The sequence below is a fragment of the Crassostrea angulata genome, chromosome 2, assembly GCF_025612915.1.
Source record: "Crassostrea angulata isolate pt1a10 chromosome 2, ASM2561291v2, whole genome shotgun sequence".
In the NCBI taxonomy this organism is placed as follows: Eukaryota; Metazoa; Mollusca; class Bivalvia; order Ostreida; family Ostreidae; genus Magallana; species Magallana angulata.
Genome location: NC_069112.1, coordinates 60,599,817 through 60,616,318, shown reverse-complemented (window position 1 = coordinate 60,616,318; position 16,502 = coordinate 60,599,817). Strand labels below are relative to the sequence as shown.

General features: G+C 33.0%; 1 pseudogene; it reads right to left on the bottom strand.

The window, feature by feature from the left end:
- Positions 1-296: 296 nt before the first annotated feature.
- On the bottom strand, positions 297-14,968 carry LOC128173297 (fibropellin-1-like; annotated as a pseudogene).
- Between the last annotated feature and the right edge of the window lie 1,534 nt (positions 14,969-16,502).

Sequence of the window (16,502 nt, the reverse complement as noted above, 5' to 3'; positions counted from 1 at the left end):
GAGGGTTTAATACGAATCGGTAAATCATGAGTTCGAATCCTGCTATGGGTTTTAGATTTTTTACCTCTGTTTTTACCTCTTATATTTTTAAAAGCTATTTTTTTATTAAATATTGTAAAATTTGAAAATTCTAAACCTGTAAAAGTATTGTAATTATAATGTACTTTAATCTACATTAATATCAACAGATGTCTTATACCACGTTAATAACTACATAGTTATAAAACAAACTGTTATTGCACATATGCTACATGCTAATTAGAATGGGTTTTTTTCCTCTCAAACGCTGTATAAAATATAACGGTACACAGTTAAATTATATACTGCATGGACTATTACAAATGAAAAAAACAAAATAAAGAAAATTCAATGAGCAACTTTTAAAAAATAATTGTCAATATTAAGACACAACTAGAACAATTTAATCTAACGCGATAAGATCATGAAATGGTGCAATGCCATTTTCTTCAGGATGTGCAAATTATAGAGATATACGGCAACATTAAATATACGGTATCACACCGATAGTCGACCAATCAAAATGAACTTAGTCAATAGTAAATTCATATATACTTCAGAATTACTTTTTTAATTGACTGAATTTTTAGATCTTACTTTACTCAATTCTAAGAAATATGTTGTACATTTGAGAAGGATATTTGCTGTATTTTGCTAAATGATGATCAATTTCATAGGGACTTCTTTTAACACAGGAAATCAGCTTTCTTTGGAGTGTAACGTCTGTTACAAACACACGGAAAACACGTCGTTTTGAGGTTTGTAGTTAGATATTTTGAGAAAGTGCCGTATCATGTGCCTCTTGTTTAGTGTCACCTGATGTGATAGGTAGCAAATATTATTTCCTCCGAACATCTTGTCAGGAGAAATACAAACTGATTTTTAGACTTTTTATTACCTCTATTGTGTTGCATGGATATAGTGAAAACAATTACTGGTGTGTACCTTGAAACATAAATAATTATGATAATTATACGGATACACCGAACACGTCAACTTCACAAAGAGTGAGAATCGAAGTTGTCTTGAAGATCTTTACGAATCTCCCCTGTGGTGACGTCGGACAGTTGATGACAACCAGCTGTGACGCAGTACCGGGGCCAGCAAAGACACCACAGGGAGTGTTGACATCTGATTCTGTCAGCCCTACAGTGACGGTAACATCTCGTAGCCGGTTTGAAAAATCTAAAATAGTGAAAAAACATTATAAAAATAAATAACATAACTTACATTTCAAGAAATGCATTTTCCCAATTTTAATAATTTATTTTCTCATTATATTACTCTCATGCGTGTTACATAAGAATATGAATCACTTCACAACGAACACATTTGAGACAAATTAAACTTGATAAGTAATAAAAATTTTCGTGCAAAGAAAACAAGAAACTAAATGATAACGTTTACATAAACGCTATAGATTCAATGATATTGTCAAAATGATAGACCATTACAGCAAAACATGTAAAACTATATTGTATCCATCCATTATATTTCTATTTTGCTATGCTGTTACTTTGTACGCTTACCACCACCACTGTCTATCCCTCTGTTGAGTATTCTGACAGATGTGATGTAATACACAGCCTGTAGATCCACCCTCCACCACGGATTGCTGTCGCCATTACGTGTGTGTGTGTACACTTGTCTACATAAATATCTGTTCCTGTATTGCCATCCACTGCATACGCGGCGTTAAAGTCAGATTCTCTTGATGACTGTGCGGCAGGTTTACCTAATGCGATGTTCGGCAGAACTGTCAACGAAATTACAATAAATAATCATATTTGCGTTATAAAGATATGAGGATATAATTAACTACAATAGAGAAAAAGCTGTGATAGTTGTTATTAAGTTATTAAACTGAACTGTAAATGTAATATTTAAGCCATTTACTGCCGCAATGAGTCCATATATTAAATAGCAAGATGACGACTGTTCTGCAGGTTTAACTAATGCGATGGTCGGTAGAACTATTGACAATAAAACAGAGAAAAATGCCGATGTCTAGTGATTACGTAACGAAAATACAATACAATTTAAATATGGAATGAAAAAACAGTTTGTTAATCAAAAATGAAGCCGATCTGCAAAATTTTGTTTCATTTCATTTCTTTTGAAATATTAAGCTATAGACTATAGTCTTTCATAAATGACTTCATATTAAATATGACTTAAGACATTATTAAAATACACATACAAAATTATTTAGCATCCAAACTTTGTCAACATCTATTCTAAAATTTACTGGCATTAGAGTGAACAATTTATGAATCTGTTTTTTTTAATGGAGGGTAATCGTGTTCAAATATCCAGACATGTAAACTTGTAAATCCGTATATGCAATCGTGTTGGTGTGTAAGCCTGAGTATGAAAGAGTGCAATTTTGATCGTGTCACCTATAAAACACAAGAAGAAACACTTTAGAGAGGACCCCGCAGGCCTTCAATCGAATGTTTCCTTATGCTTAATTACAGCTATAAAATGCTGTCTGTTATTTACATAAAACCTGCCACTATAATACACACTTTCTATCTGTAGTCTCTGCATTTGTATATCAATTTTCCGAAATAGCACGGCTGACATGTTACAAATCAACAAATGTAAAATCTACAAGTTTTTCGAATATTAACATGACCATATTTGGAAACAGTGACGTCAACGATAGAAAAGGCTAGCTGCAGGTAAAGGCATGCTGTTATCGCCGGAATGGGGACGGAATAAATAAAAAATATATATATTAGGTAGGCCTAAAATCGTATCATCTCTGGATAACAACCTTTCGTAGGAAGTATGATTTTTCGGAAAAATAAATTTTGAGCTTGGTGTACATTTAACAAGAGAATGTATAAAAAATGCGAGTAAAGAATTCGATCGGCTTCTTATATCTTCTAAGAACTGGAAAAAAAATACATATAATGACTTTGTTTGAATATACATGAATATAGATATAAAAACATTCAACAAATTGTTAAAGTCTAGAGCTAGGTTGAATTAAGAAAATATCTCCAAAAGCTTCTAATCGCTTTGAATCTACACTACCTGAGGGTGCTTTCACACAAGTTTCAGCTTTCCTGATCTTATGGTTCATGAGAACAAGATTTTTGAAAATTTTTCGAAAATTTTCATAAATTCCTAATTATCTCCCTTTGCAAAAGGGCGTGGTCTTTAATTTTCACAACTTTGAATCCCCTTAGGCTAAGGATGCTTTGTGCCAAGTTTGGTTAAAATTGGTTAAAGAATTACTCTTTATATTCCTATGTAAATCTTCGACCCCTATTGTGGCCCCACCCTACCACCCGGGGGGTCACGATTTTCACAACTTTGAATCTACACTACCTGAAGTTGCTTCCACACAAGTTTAAGCTTTCCTGGCTGATTAGTTTCTGAGAAGAAGATTTTTGAAGATTTACTCTATATATTCCTTTGTTAAACTTCAACCCCCCACCCCACCCCATTGTGGCCCCATCCTACCCCTGGGGGTCACGATTTTCACAACTTTGTATCTACACTACCTGAGGATGCTTCCACACAAGTTTCAGCTTTCCTGGCTGATTAGTTTCTGAGAAGAAGATTTTTAAAGATTTACTCTATATATTCCTATGTAAAACTTCGACCCCCCCCCCATTGTGGCCCAATCCTACCCCTGGGGGTTATGATTTCACAACTTTGAATCTACATTACCTGAGGATGCTTTCACACAACTTTCAGCTTTCCTGATATTATGGTTCATGAGTAGAAGAATTTTAAAGATTTACTCTATATATTCATGTGTTTAACTTCAACCCCCTATTGTGGCCCCACCCTACTCCCGGAGGTCATGATTTTAACAACTTTGAATCTACACTAGCTGATGATGCTTCCACACAAGTTTCAGCTTCCTGGCTGATTAGTTTTTGAGAAGAAGATTTTTAAAGATTTACTCTATATATTCATATGTTAAACTTCAACCCCCTATTGTGGCCCCACTCTACCCTCGGGGGTCATGATTTTCACAACTTTGAATCTACACTACCTGAGGATGCTTCCACACAAGTTTCAGCTTTCCTGGCAGATTAGTTTCCGAGAAGATTTTTAAGATTTACTCTTTATTCCTATGTAAAACTTCAACAACCATTGTGGCCCCATCCTACTCCTGGGGGTTATGATTTTCACAACATTGAATCTACACTACCTGAGGATGCTTTCACACAATTTTCAGCTTTCCCGATCTTATGGTTCATGAGAAGAAGATTTTTAAAGATTTACTCTATATATTCTTATGTAAAACTTCGACCCCCCCCCCATTGTGGCCCCACCCTACCAGCGGGGGTCACGATTTTCACAACTTTGTATCTACACTACCTGAGGATACTTTCACACAAGTTTCAGCTTTCCTGGCCGATTAGTTTCTGAGAAGAAGATTTTTAAAGATTAACTTTATACATTCCTTTGTAAATCTTCAACCCCCCCCCCCCATTGTGGCCCCACCCTATCCCTGGGGGTCACGATTTTCACAACTTTGTATCTACACTACCTGAATATGCTTCCACACAAATTTCAGCTTTCCTGGCTGATTAGTTTCTGAGAAGAAGATTTTTAAAGATTTACTCTATATATTCCTTTGTTAAACTTAACCCCCCCCCTATTGTGGCCCCACCCTACCCCCGGGGGTCATAATTTTCACAACTATAAATCTACAGTACCTGAGGATGCATCCACACAAGTTTCAGCTTTCCTGATCTTATGGTTCATGAGAACAAGATTTTTGAAAATTTCTCGAAAATATTCATAAATTCCTAATTATCTCCCTTTGGAAAAGGGCGTGGTCTTTCATTTTCACAACTTTGAATCCCCTTAGGCTAAGGATGCTTTGTGCCAAGTTTGGTTAAAATTGGTTAAAGAATTACTCTTAATACTCCTATGTAAAACTTCGACCCCCCATTGTGGCCCCATCCTACCCCCCAGGGGGTCACGATTTTTATCAACTTTGTATCGACACTACCTGAAGTTGCTTCCACACAAGTTTCAGCTTTCCTGGCTGATTAGTGTCTGAGAAGAAGATTTTTAAAGATTTACTCTATATATTCCTATGTAAAACTTCGACCCCCCATTGTGGCCCTACCCTACCCCCGGGGATCATGAATTTCACAATTTTTAATCTACACTACCTGAGGATGCATCCACACAAGTTTCAGCTTTCCTGGCTGATTAGTTTCTGAGAAGAAGATTTTTAAAGATTTACTCTATATATTCCTTTGTTAAACTTCGACCCCCCATTGTGGCTCCACCCTATCCCCGGGGATCATGAATTTCACAATTTTTAATCTACACTACCTGAGGATGCTTTCACACAAGTTTCAGCTTTCCTGATATTATGGTTCATGAGTAGAAGATTTTTGAAAATTTCTCGAAATTTTTTTTATGAATTCCTAATTATTTCCCTTTGCAAAAGTGCGTGGTCCTTAATTTTCACCACTTTGAATCCCCTTAGGCTTAGGATGCTTTGTGCCAAGTTTGGTTAAAATTGGCCCAGTGGTTCTTGAGAAGATGTTGAAAATGTGAAAAGTTTACAGACAGACGGACAGACAGACAGACAGACGGACGACAGACAAAATGTGATCAGAATAGCTCACTTGAGCTTTCAGCTCGGTGAGCTAAAAACATTTAATACGTGTGTGTATAAAATCATACTATATCAGCATTTTACCCTGACTTGGATTATTAACCCTAAACCCAGAGGTCATAAAATGTTAAAAATTATGTAAAAAAGTTTTGTTGTCTTTCTTAATATACAGTCAGCTTCTACTCAGTGTCAGCACGTGAAAAGAAGATTTTTTAACATTATATGCTACGATACAAAACTAGCATTTTTGCTTGGACCTAGAGGTGAAACTCATAAATTTGAACAAATGAAAGTTACAATTTTTGTAGAGATATGAATGCATTATTTTAAGTAGATTTTCTTAGATACGCAGAGAAAAAGTAAAATATTATAAATGGTCAAACTTAGCAAATTTGGTCCTGCCCATAGGTAATCGAAGCAAAGAGTCATAAAATGTACAATTTATGATGCATCATGCCACATTTTAATAGAAACGGCCAAAGTAATTTTTTTTACGAAGTTATAAACGGGCAAATGTTAACGCACGACGAGCGTCGCATTAACACGGACGACGACGGTGAAATACTAATTCTAATAAGTAATCAGAGTGCCTCAAGTGACCTGAAATTGAAAATACCTGATGTACTCTACAGCACTTCCTTCTATTTGAATGTTTGAAAATAAGGTATAATTACAAATACGTCAAAATCAAATAAAGCTTATGAATTTGTAAACCTTTTGAAAATTAGATCTGACTTCTTCTTTACAGAGAATATAAACATCAAGCATGCCTGTATTGATATAAAAATGAAACTATATCCAACAAAAATAATCTACAAATAACAGTTTCTTTCTTTATACGTATAGAAAAGATAAAGATGTAATAACATGTTGGTATTTAAAAGTACGAACACTGTAAAGATAAGTATCGATTTAGAGAGATAATGACAAACATGAGAGAGGAAGGCAGATACACAGAAATAGCAATCAGAGTAAATAAACATCAACTTAAATTAAGAGAGTCGGAAAGAAACACAGAAAAAGAGGAGCAAGGCATACATATTTATATTGATAGAGGGAAAAGAGAAATATACATTAATATTGATAGAGGGAGGAAGAATAATATACATATACCTTCATTACAGAGTGCCCCTGTGAATCCACCAGCGCATGTACACGTGAAAGATCCATCGCTGTTGCTGCATGTTCCTCCGTTTTGACAAGGATTGTCAAGACATTCATTGATATCTAAAAGTTATGATGTTTACCTGTTATATCATCCATAATAAATACTAGAAAAACAGTATAACATCAAAACTTACAATAAAAAAATACAACACAGCAACATCAATTAATACATTAAAATGCATGTAATAGTCCTCGTATTTAAAGCTGACATGAATTCATAAATACGCATTATTTCTCTTTTATCTCCGACTACCGCCATATTAGTTGTGTCTCATCGATACACACCCCCTATATAACTGCATTCAGGCATTCCATACACCCGAACCTTGGACGAAAAGACGTGTAGAAAAACGTATTGAACAAAAATAATATGACAACCACTAAACTTGCAAGGTATATCTAAGCGAACAACGAAGTAGACAGACTGAAACCAAGGTACAGATACTTAAAAAATCCTCGATAATTGTAGACCGCTTCCTGTGTTGTTTCTGTTTAAGCATCGCATATGCGCAAACCACACACTATGGCAGATCGAGCAATGTCAACTAGAGGTACTGTGAGCAAGCTCACAATTGATACCCCGCGCTAAGAAAAAATCATAACTCATGTATTTTTTCTATTATAGAAAATATTGGATGAATCTATTTCATCGTCCATTTTCTATAAATAACAACTGCTCTATTTTTTAAAACTGTTAATGCTTATATGAGTACACAAACCAATTTCTATTCTTTAAATTCCATTTTAGTTCAAGTTAACTGTTAATGCATGATAACATTTGCATCCTTATGTTAACAAACATGACTCGAATCAAACGAAATTCCACATGTCAAGCAGCCACTTAATATAAACATTTTGAATTATTGGTATACTGAGCCTGATTTTTTTTAAAACAATGACCTTGAACTTCCTCAATTGACCTTTGGTCAAGGTCATGACACACTCTTAGGTTATAAGCATGCTAGATGTGAATTAAGAACTTCCAATATTTGTCCATTAGAAAGATATGGACTGCACACGAGTTTGACACTTTTCTGCAAATGACCTTGGCCTTGCCCAAATGACCTTGGGTCAAGGTCATGACAAGCCCTTAGCTCATAAGCAATCTTTGTGTGAACTGAGAACTTCCAATGTTTCTCCATAAGAAAGATATGGACCGGACAAGAATTTTGCACTTTTTTTCTGCCATTGACCTTGACCTTGTCCAAATGACCTTGGGTCAAGGTCATGACACACCCTTAGGTCATAAGCAATATTTGTGTGAAGTAAGAACTTCCAATGTTTCTCCATCAAAAAGATATGGACCGGACACGAATTTTGCACTTTTTTTTGTCAGTGACCTTGACCTTGCACAAATGACCTTGGGTTAAGGTCATGACACACCCTTAGGTCATAAGCAATCTTTGTGTGAAGTAAAAACTTCCAATGTTTCTCCATAAGAAAGATATGGACCGGACACGAATTTTGCACTTTTTCTGTTGGTGACCTTGACCTTGCCCGAATGACCTTGGTTCAAGGTCATGATACACCCTTAGGTCATAAGCAATCTTTTTGTGAAGTAAGAACTTCTAATGTTTCTCCATAAGAAAGATATGGACCGGACACGAATTTTGCACTTTTTCTGTTTGTGACCTTGACCTTGCCCGAATGACCTTGGTTCAAGGTCATGACAAACCTTTAGGTCATAAGCAATCTTTGTGTGAAGTAAGAACTTCTAATGTTTCTCCATAAGAAAGATATGGACCGGACACGAATCGAACAGACAGACAGACAGACGGACGGACGGACGGACGGACGGACGGACAAGGTGACTCCTATATACCCCCCCCCCCCCCCAAACTTCGTTTGCGGGGGGTATAATAACAGGATGGATTTTAGAAACTGAGCTTTTTGTAGAAATCGATGGAACGATGTTACGTGTTACTTTCATGGATTTACTATTATTTAGCTACTGAGTTGGATATAGTTCCGCCAGGGTTTTCAAAAAGACGCATACGTTATGCATTCGTATGAACGGCAGACATGTTCGATATGCATAAGGGAGCGCAATCTGTGCAAAATGATACCTTGATACCTGGAAAATTCTTTTGAAGAATAAATAAAACTTGTATTTTAGTGATTGTTGTTTCCTTTATTCTTTATCACAAACATTTTACTACAATGTGTAGTTCATGCATTTACAAGTCCGTGCAACCTACATGCCTCGATCGGAAAGCAGCCGACCGTAACTTTCTTAACTACTGTAGATACCCCAGTGGCAGTAGAGGAGTGATCGAAACTAATATGGCGAACAAATGATTTATGCATTCATGTCAGCTTTAACGTATAACAATTTTGCAAAGGAGAATTTGGTTTTAAGTTGGATTTCAAAAAAAAATCCTTATTTTAACGGAAGGAACATTTTAACAATTGCTGCCTCCACAACTATAGACATGCTTATTTTACATTTGATTTTAAAAAACAAACGTGAAAATTTACGCATTTTATTGTCGTTTACCTTCATCACAAACTATCCCGGTCCATCCGGCGTCACATGTACAGTTGAATGAGCCGGGTGTGTTCGTACATGTGGCTCCGTTAAGACATGGGTCATTCTGGCACTCATCAGTATCTTGAAATGTATAAATGTTAAAATTAACTGGACGTGATTCATTATAATCATTTTGTCTCTTTTAAAAGAAAAAAAATAAATAAATCAAGAGGCCCATGGGGCCACATCGCTCACCTGAGAAACAATGGGCGTTAAAAGATATTGTGCCATATATAGCCCATCGGTAAAATAACAAAAAAAATATTGTAATGTATTGGAATTTTACACTTATTTTTGCATACACGTAATTTTTTACATTGTACTTTCAATGAATACCATTTTTACATAGAATAAGAAAATCCTACGCAAGATATAAAACTTAACATTTGGTAGGGTTCACCGTTAACTTCATATTCCCCATTTTTTTGTTCTGCTCCCCCCCCCCCCCCCACTTAATAAAGCGATCAGAATATACGAGATGCAAATGTGACCATTTCTTCTTCAACTACTTACTAGTTATTGCATTTTTAAAAAAAAATATAATATAATAGTTATTGTATTTCATTTTTGAAAAATCCTATAGATGTAAAGAAGAAAATTGTACATCAATTCACTCATTTCCTCAAATTAAAAACATTTAAAAATTTAATTTGTCTTCTCTATTATAATTAAATGACTGTTGTTTACCTCGAGTAAACTCGTGTGACTTTTATAACTTCATTCACACTTGATTGATGAATACATTGGAATGAAAAATGTTTTCACGTGACATAAAAAAAAATACAGTATTGACAGGCACATCACTCTAATTTACTGACGCACATCTATTATTTTCGTCTTATTTCATAAAAAACAAATGGTTACAAACCAGGATAATTTTTCGCAGTAATATTTTCTTAAGAATAACGATAATTCCTTTATCCCTGCAACAAAAATGTGTCAGAACTATGGAAACTGTTTTAATGGTGTCGTTTTTATTTACTCGTGTCTGAAAAACTATCAAAAATATTGTAGATTTTACATTATTCATTGTATAAAGATGGGCCCCAAAGAGAAGTTATATATACAGCATATCAACCTTTATTTTTTTTGTACAAGTATTTAATATACTATAATTCATATAAAATGTCTTATGATCAACCAAAATATCAGCGTCAATCGTAGAATATTAAGCAAGATACAGAGCTCACAATTCTGAGTCATTTTGTTTACATGAGTTGTTTACATTCAGTTTAAGATTTTTAACTTGGTATTTCCTATTCAGCATTTAAAATGGGAAAAAAAGAATGGCCTCAGAACTGGAGAAAATGCTAAGCATCTCAACAAAACATATTGCATTAGTCTTCCATTACACAAAAGAGCATACCGATTTATCGATAGAATGAATTGTAGTTTAGTACTTTTTAATACTTCAGATTTTGCTTAAATTTGCGCAGGTAAACAGTTAGCTGTCTGATTTACCGAAGTTTAATTTGATACGTAAAAATCACAAAATACAGGCGATAGTTCCCAGGTTACATATCATAAATAATGAAAACGGAACGAAAATCAAAAAAGCTAACACCACCGTCATATGTGAAAACTGTCAACGCATTAAAATATTTAGCCTCAATTTACTTTACAAAATCGACACTAATGTATTTTGCATGTTTCAAAGATTCCTTTCGTACGCGAACTGTTGCTCAACAATATCAAACAAATTCATCATTTTCAGATCGACCATTTTCGCTTTATTGTCAAGGCTGCTTTGAACAAAGAACCTCGTTTTAGAAGTATGGAATACGAGTCTTGGTAAAATTGATAAGCAAAAAAAAGCCGGGGTAGATCGGCAATCGTCAATTTCAAAATACGCTTTGTTTTGCAGTAATATATACAGCGAAAACAAATATACTGGTTCTTAAAATTTCCTGAAAATTTAAATGAGATTGGCAGCTAAATAACTGCCAATCATTTGTTTTGCCCCGGGCCAACTGCCATTTTTTGTTTTGCCCCGGCCCGGTTTTGCCTACCCATTTTAGCTAGACTTATGAATACCAAACCTGAAGCTATAAACTGATTGCAACACGCCCTTTCTTTATTTTTTTCACATAACTCAGATTTGAAACAGAACTAGACCATAATTTTTTTAAATTTATATTTTCCTTTCCATAAGGAGTATTTATGCTAAATTACATTAAATTTGACTCAGTAGTTCTTGAGAAGAATTTTTTAAAAAATATACCCCCCTTTTTCTACAGTTTCGAGTTTTGAATAAAGCTCGGTCTTTTATTTCTGCAATTGATATTTGTCTTTCCCTAAGGATGCTTTGTTTTAAATGTGGTTGAAATTGGCCAAACGGTTTTAGAATGAAGTTCAAAATGTAAAAAGTTTACAGACGAACGATGGACAAAATGTGATCAGAATAGTTTCGAGTTTTGAAAAAAGATCGGTCTTTTATTTCTGCAATTGATATTTGTCTTTCCCTAAGGATGCTTTGTTTTGAATTTGGTTGAAATTGGTCAAACGGTTTTAGAATGAACTTCAAAATGTAAAAAGATAACAAACGAACGATGGACAAAATGTGATCAGAATAACTGAGCTAAAAAAGTATGACTGGTAAATCTTATAAATTAAGACGTTTTGCTTATAAACTAAAAAAATGCTAGAACCAGATTAACACCTATGGCATTTCTATAATATGCTTCTATAATACTGGTATATCAAAATGAAAGAGAGGTGAAATATAAATTATATATACATACACCTGACACTAATATAAACCGCTAAACCTCGTCTTACCAGAAACGGCAACACCGAAAGTTTATTATTGAGCTAAGATATATCTTAACCATATGAAATACAGACACATAGTTTTTTTTATGGTCTTGTTACTTAACTATATAAAGATAAACACATCACTTTTATTATGGTATTGTTACTTTGTGGCATCCACTTACTGATTTTGCATATTCCTTGAGCTCTTAAGAATAATCCGTCCGGACAGTCTTTGCTCTGTAAAAAAAGAAACAATGTCAACATATTAAACATAGATATATAAACGAATGAAATACTAATTAATTAATCAAAATTTAATGACAGTTTAACGTTTAATCACTGTTTTTTGAAGTAATTGTTATCAAATATATCACTGAGATATATTACAGTTATTTTTCATATACATGTAAATTGAGTTTAGATATTAAAACTGATTCATGTCAGGTAAACAAACTTTGCAGATAGCAATTGTTTTGGTTACGTATTCTTTGGATGTCTATTTAAAAAAAAAAATAAAGTATTATAAAACTTGATTTTAGAGAGTAAAAGGAGAAAGATTACAGTGTATAATATAATGTAGTTGGCCTATGTATTGTACTACAATTGTACTACATCCGCGACACACCCTACTGTGGCTACAAGTTTAGACACCTTTTTATGTCAGGATGCTGTTATCATGTGTATTTTGTTCTGAAAACATATAACGTCCCTACTACAGCAACTGACACGAAAAGTAGGATTTAATAATCAAGTATAATGATTGAGAAAGTCGTTAACACAGTATATATAAATGTATGAAACTACAACTTAATACTCTGTTAAATGCTTTCTAATTGCACAAAACATATATCAAACACCCTAAATTTAATTCTATGAACGATTTAAAGAAAAGATTTTCATTCTAGCACCACAATAGATGTCATTTCAGCTGTAATTATTCAATTTTTTGAGGGGGCTTCAACTCCATAGGATCCCACTGCTTAAGCGAATGACTGAATTGTATCGCGCAAATGATGAATAAATTTCATAGCTTAGCATTGATTACATTAGATGAAACAATGTGGTTGTAAATGTGTAAGATCTGTCTTGATTAAAAAATATCACGAATAATTAATGTTAATGTCATTTTTGCGTATGACAACATCACAAATTAAATTTGTACGCCATGATTAAAAAACCTTGATCCAGTCGTCGACCCTTAAAAGAACTTCCGATAGAGCTCTGATACATGTAACACATCGAATACTTTAACCTCATGGTATATTAAGAAATCATACAAAATGGCGTAGCTTCTTATCGTTTTAAGAACTTGTGCGACAGTCTTGAATGTTTATAATTGGTTTAGGATCTTTATGTGGTTGTGTGAAAGTACTAAAAAGGAAATGAGACGTAAATGATCCCGTTTTAGCTTGTATCATTGAGTTTAGTTCAAACAACTAGATAATATATTGTCCTTATTTCATATATATATATATATATATATATATATATATATATATATATATATATATATATATATATATATATAGAATATACTATTATATATAAAATTATTTACGAATAGCGGTAGTCATAAATGCCTCCACCAGAAAGGCCCGCGAAAGTGAAATTGTCCCTGGTCGATTTTAACTTGAAACAAACAATGAAAATTCAGGAGCGATTCATGAGCTTGTAATATAGAGCCACCCCTTTTTTTTTAAATACCAGAATTACAAGCAAAGCTCAAGTATGTTAAGCCCAGTATGGACTACATTCACTTAGCGATCGCTCTACGAACAATAATGATATACTGAATTTTAGTTTAAATATAAATTTGAGTTTAACAAACTAATAACATTTAATTGCTTTATTTAAAAAAAAAAATAATAAAAACATTTATCGCCAATAGGATCAAACAGGATTTATGACAATTCAATATACCCTTTAGTACTTTAAAATTTTTAAAAAGTAACATTTCAAATCAGGTTACATTCTTATTTTCATTATTATGGACACAAGGCCCAACCGAAAATTCTGATTCTTTAATTTTCCACTCTGCATTCTCTATTCCCTTTCAAAAATGTTTAACACGGAAAAATATTATACTATAAAAAAAATTCAGCACATTTCAGGACATTTTTTCTTTCACTACCAAATAGATATAAAGATAAAAAAATAAAACATATTTAGATGTGCATTGTCGCTGAAAATTTTAATTTCATTTTTTCTATCCAACGTTTGCTTTTTAAAAAGTTTTTGAGAGAGAGGTCTGCAATAAAATGACGATTTTTATTAAGTCAGAATTTCTTTCCTCAGATTTAATTCCTCTAATGACTGAAATTATTTTATTTCTTAATTATATTTTAAAATAAAAACGTTCAAAATATTTCTAAAGATTTTTATGTTGAATGCTTTTTTTTAATTTAATGGCTTAGACAATAAGTTTTCAGCAGATTATTAACATATAGATACAAACTACGCCAAATTCAAATAATGTGAGTAAGGTGTACTTAATCTCAAAAATTATCTATCTATGTCCTAAAAACCTTAATATAATTGTACTTACAGCTGTGTTTTCATAAGCCTCACACTGTGTAATGGTGTTTGAAAGGTTAGCATGTCCATAACGGAATCGGCAGGTGTATAAACCATCAAGAAAGCAAAAGTCCACAGCGTTACAAAGTAAATTCATGCCACAACGCAATGCACACTCTACAAGAGACTTTATTTCCAGGGTGTGTACAGCAAAAACACCTTCATCCATGCTCTCGGACACATAGCCTTGCTTGATAAAGTCCGAAGTTAAAGGTAACAGTTGTCCATAACTATACATCAAGATAAAACAAAGTAAATATGAACTCGCTGCAAAGACGTTCATTGTCCAACCTCTTATTTCGTCATAGTTTTGAACGATATTTGACATGAACATAGAATTTATACAAAAGTTTGATCAATCATTACTCCAGAGCAACCAATCCGTACACATTTGTCATTTTCATAATAATATGTTGATAAATAAATCATGATATGGAAGGGATGGCACATCGACTTAATTTTGATTTCTGGTTTAAAAAATCAATCTTATTCTCTAGATTTTAAAAGCAAGAAAAACCATAGCAGTTACAATCATAAGTTTTTGATGCATGTTATAAGATAAATTTTTTGATAAATCATAAGTCTGTGATGCATGTTATTTCCAGAGATAGCATAAATCAGTATCCTAAATCTAAGTTAAAATTTCTATGTACAAGTAAATAAAAAATAAACGCATAATAACCAGTTTACGTGTTACATGTAAATGTATTGTAGTGAAGTTATTGAAGAAGAAAGGTTACAGATAGGCTTTTCCAGTTTTCTAGCCTCTTTTTTCTTTAAGCGGGGTCACAGATTCTTTGAATTACATGTATCTTGTAGAAAACTCTGATTATGAAAAAGCATCACTGATATATTGATTTCCTCTGGCTCATACACACATACAGCCTCGAATTTTTTCAACACATCGTTATTTTGTAATGATGATTAATTGATACACGTTTACTTTAAAATCTTATCGACTATAAGAATATTTTGTTATAAATTGAATAAATCTAATAAAGTAAAATATAATATTAAAAGGTCTTAGACACTATTTGAAGTCAAAATTTGCAAATTTTGTTTTCCAATTTTAATGTTTAGAATGGTTTATTGGGGTATTTTTAATGCTTTGTCAAAATTTCAAGGTCAATAATTGAGATTTAAGCAAGATATAGAGTTTGAAATTCTGTATTATGTAAACAAAACTCTAGTCTTGCTATTGTTTACATATTTGTTTTATTGGTATAAGTTACAATCAAATGTTGTTTTCTTTTGTTGATAATATTATTTATGAACAAATTGAATCAGTTTACCTTATTTGCCATGAGTCATTTTGTCAAAGAAATGGTAATTCCACATCTTTCATTATTTGTTAACAAACATAAGACTCGAACTTTGTTTATATATCAACGAATTCTTACCTCTGTATATCTCTTTTTGGTTATTTATTCAAAATGTGCATGTAAACCATTTTATTACATTTTATACTTTAAAATAAAAACTAAAATTTTGATCTAAAATCGTGTGTATTTCCTTTAAAACTTGTGCAGACCTTTACCATTTTAATCTTTGGTTTAAAGAAGCTTTCAAAGTTGTAAGTGAAAAAAAAACCTGCATCACATAATGGTCCATATTCAAACTTACATGGTTGATTAAACTTATTAAATGACTCATAACTATCTTCAAATAAAATAGTGATTTTGATTATCAGGATGCTACGGCAAGTGTAAGATTTAAGACTCAATTCGTGTTTTATTTTTTTAACATCCATTTAATCCTCTCATTGCAGTTATCTGCATCTTAATTGAGTTATTTTATTGATTTACAGTACATGAAATAAATATTTTATCTTTATGTTAGCAAAGCTCGGCTTAT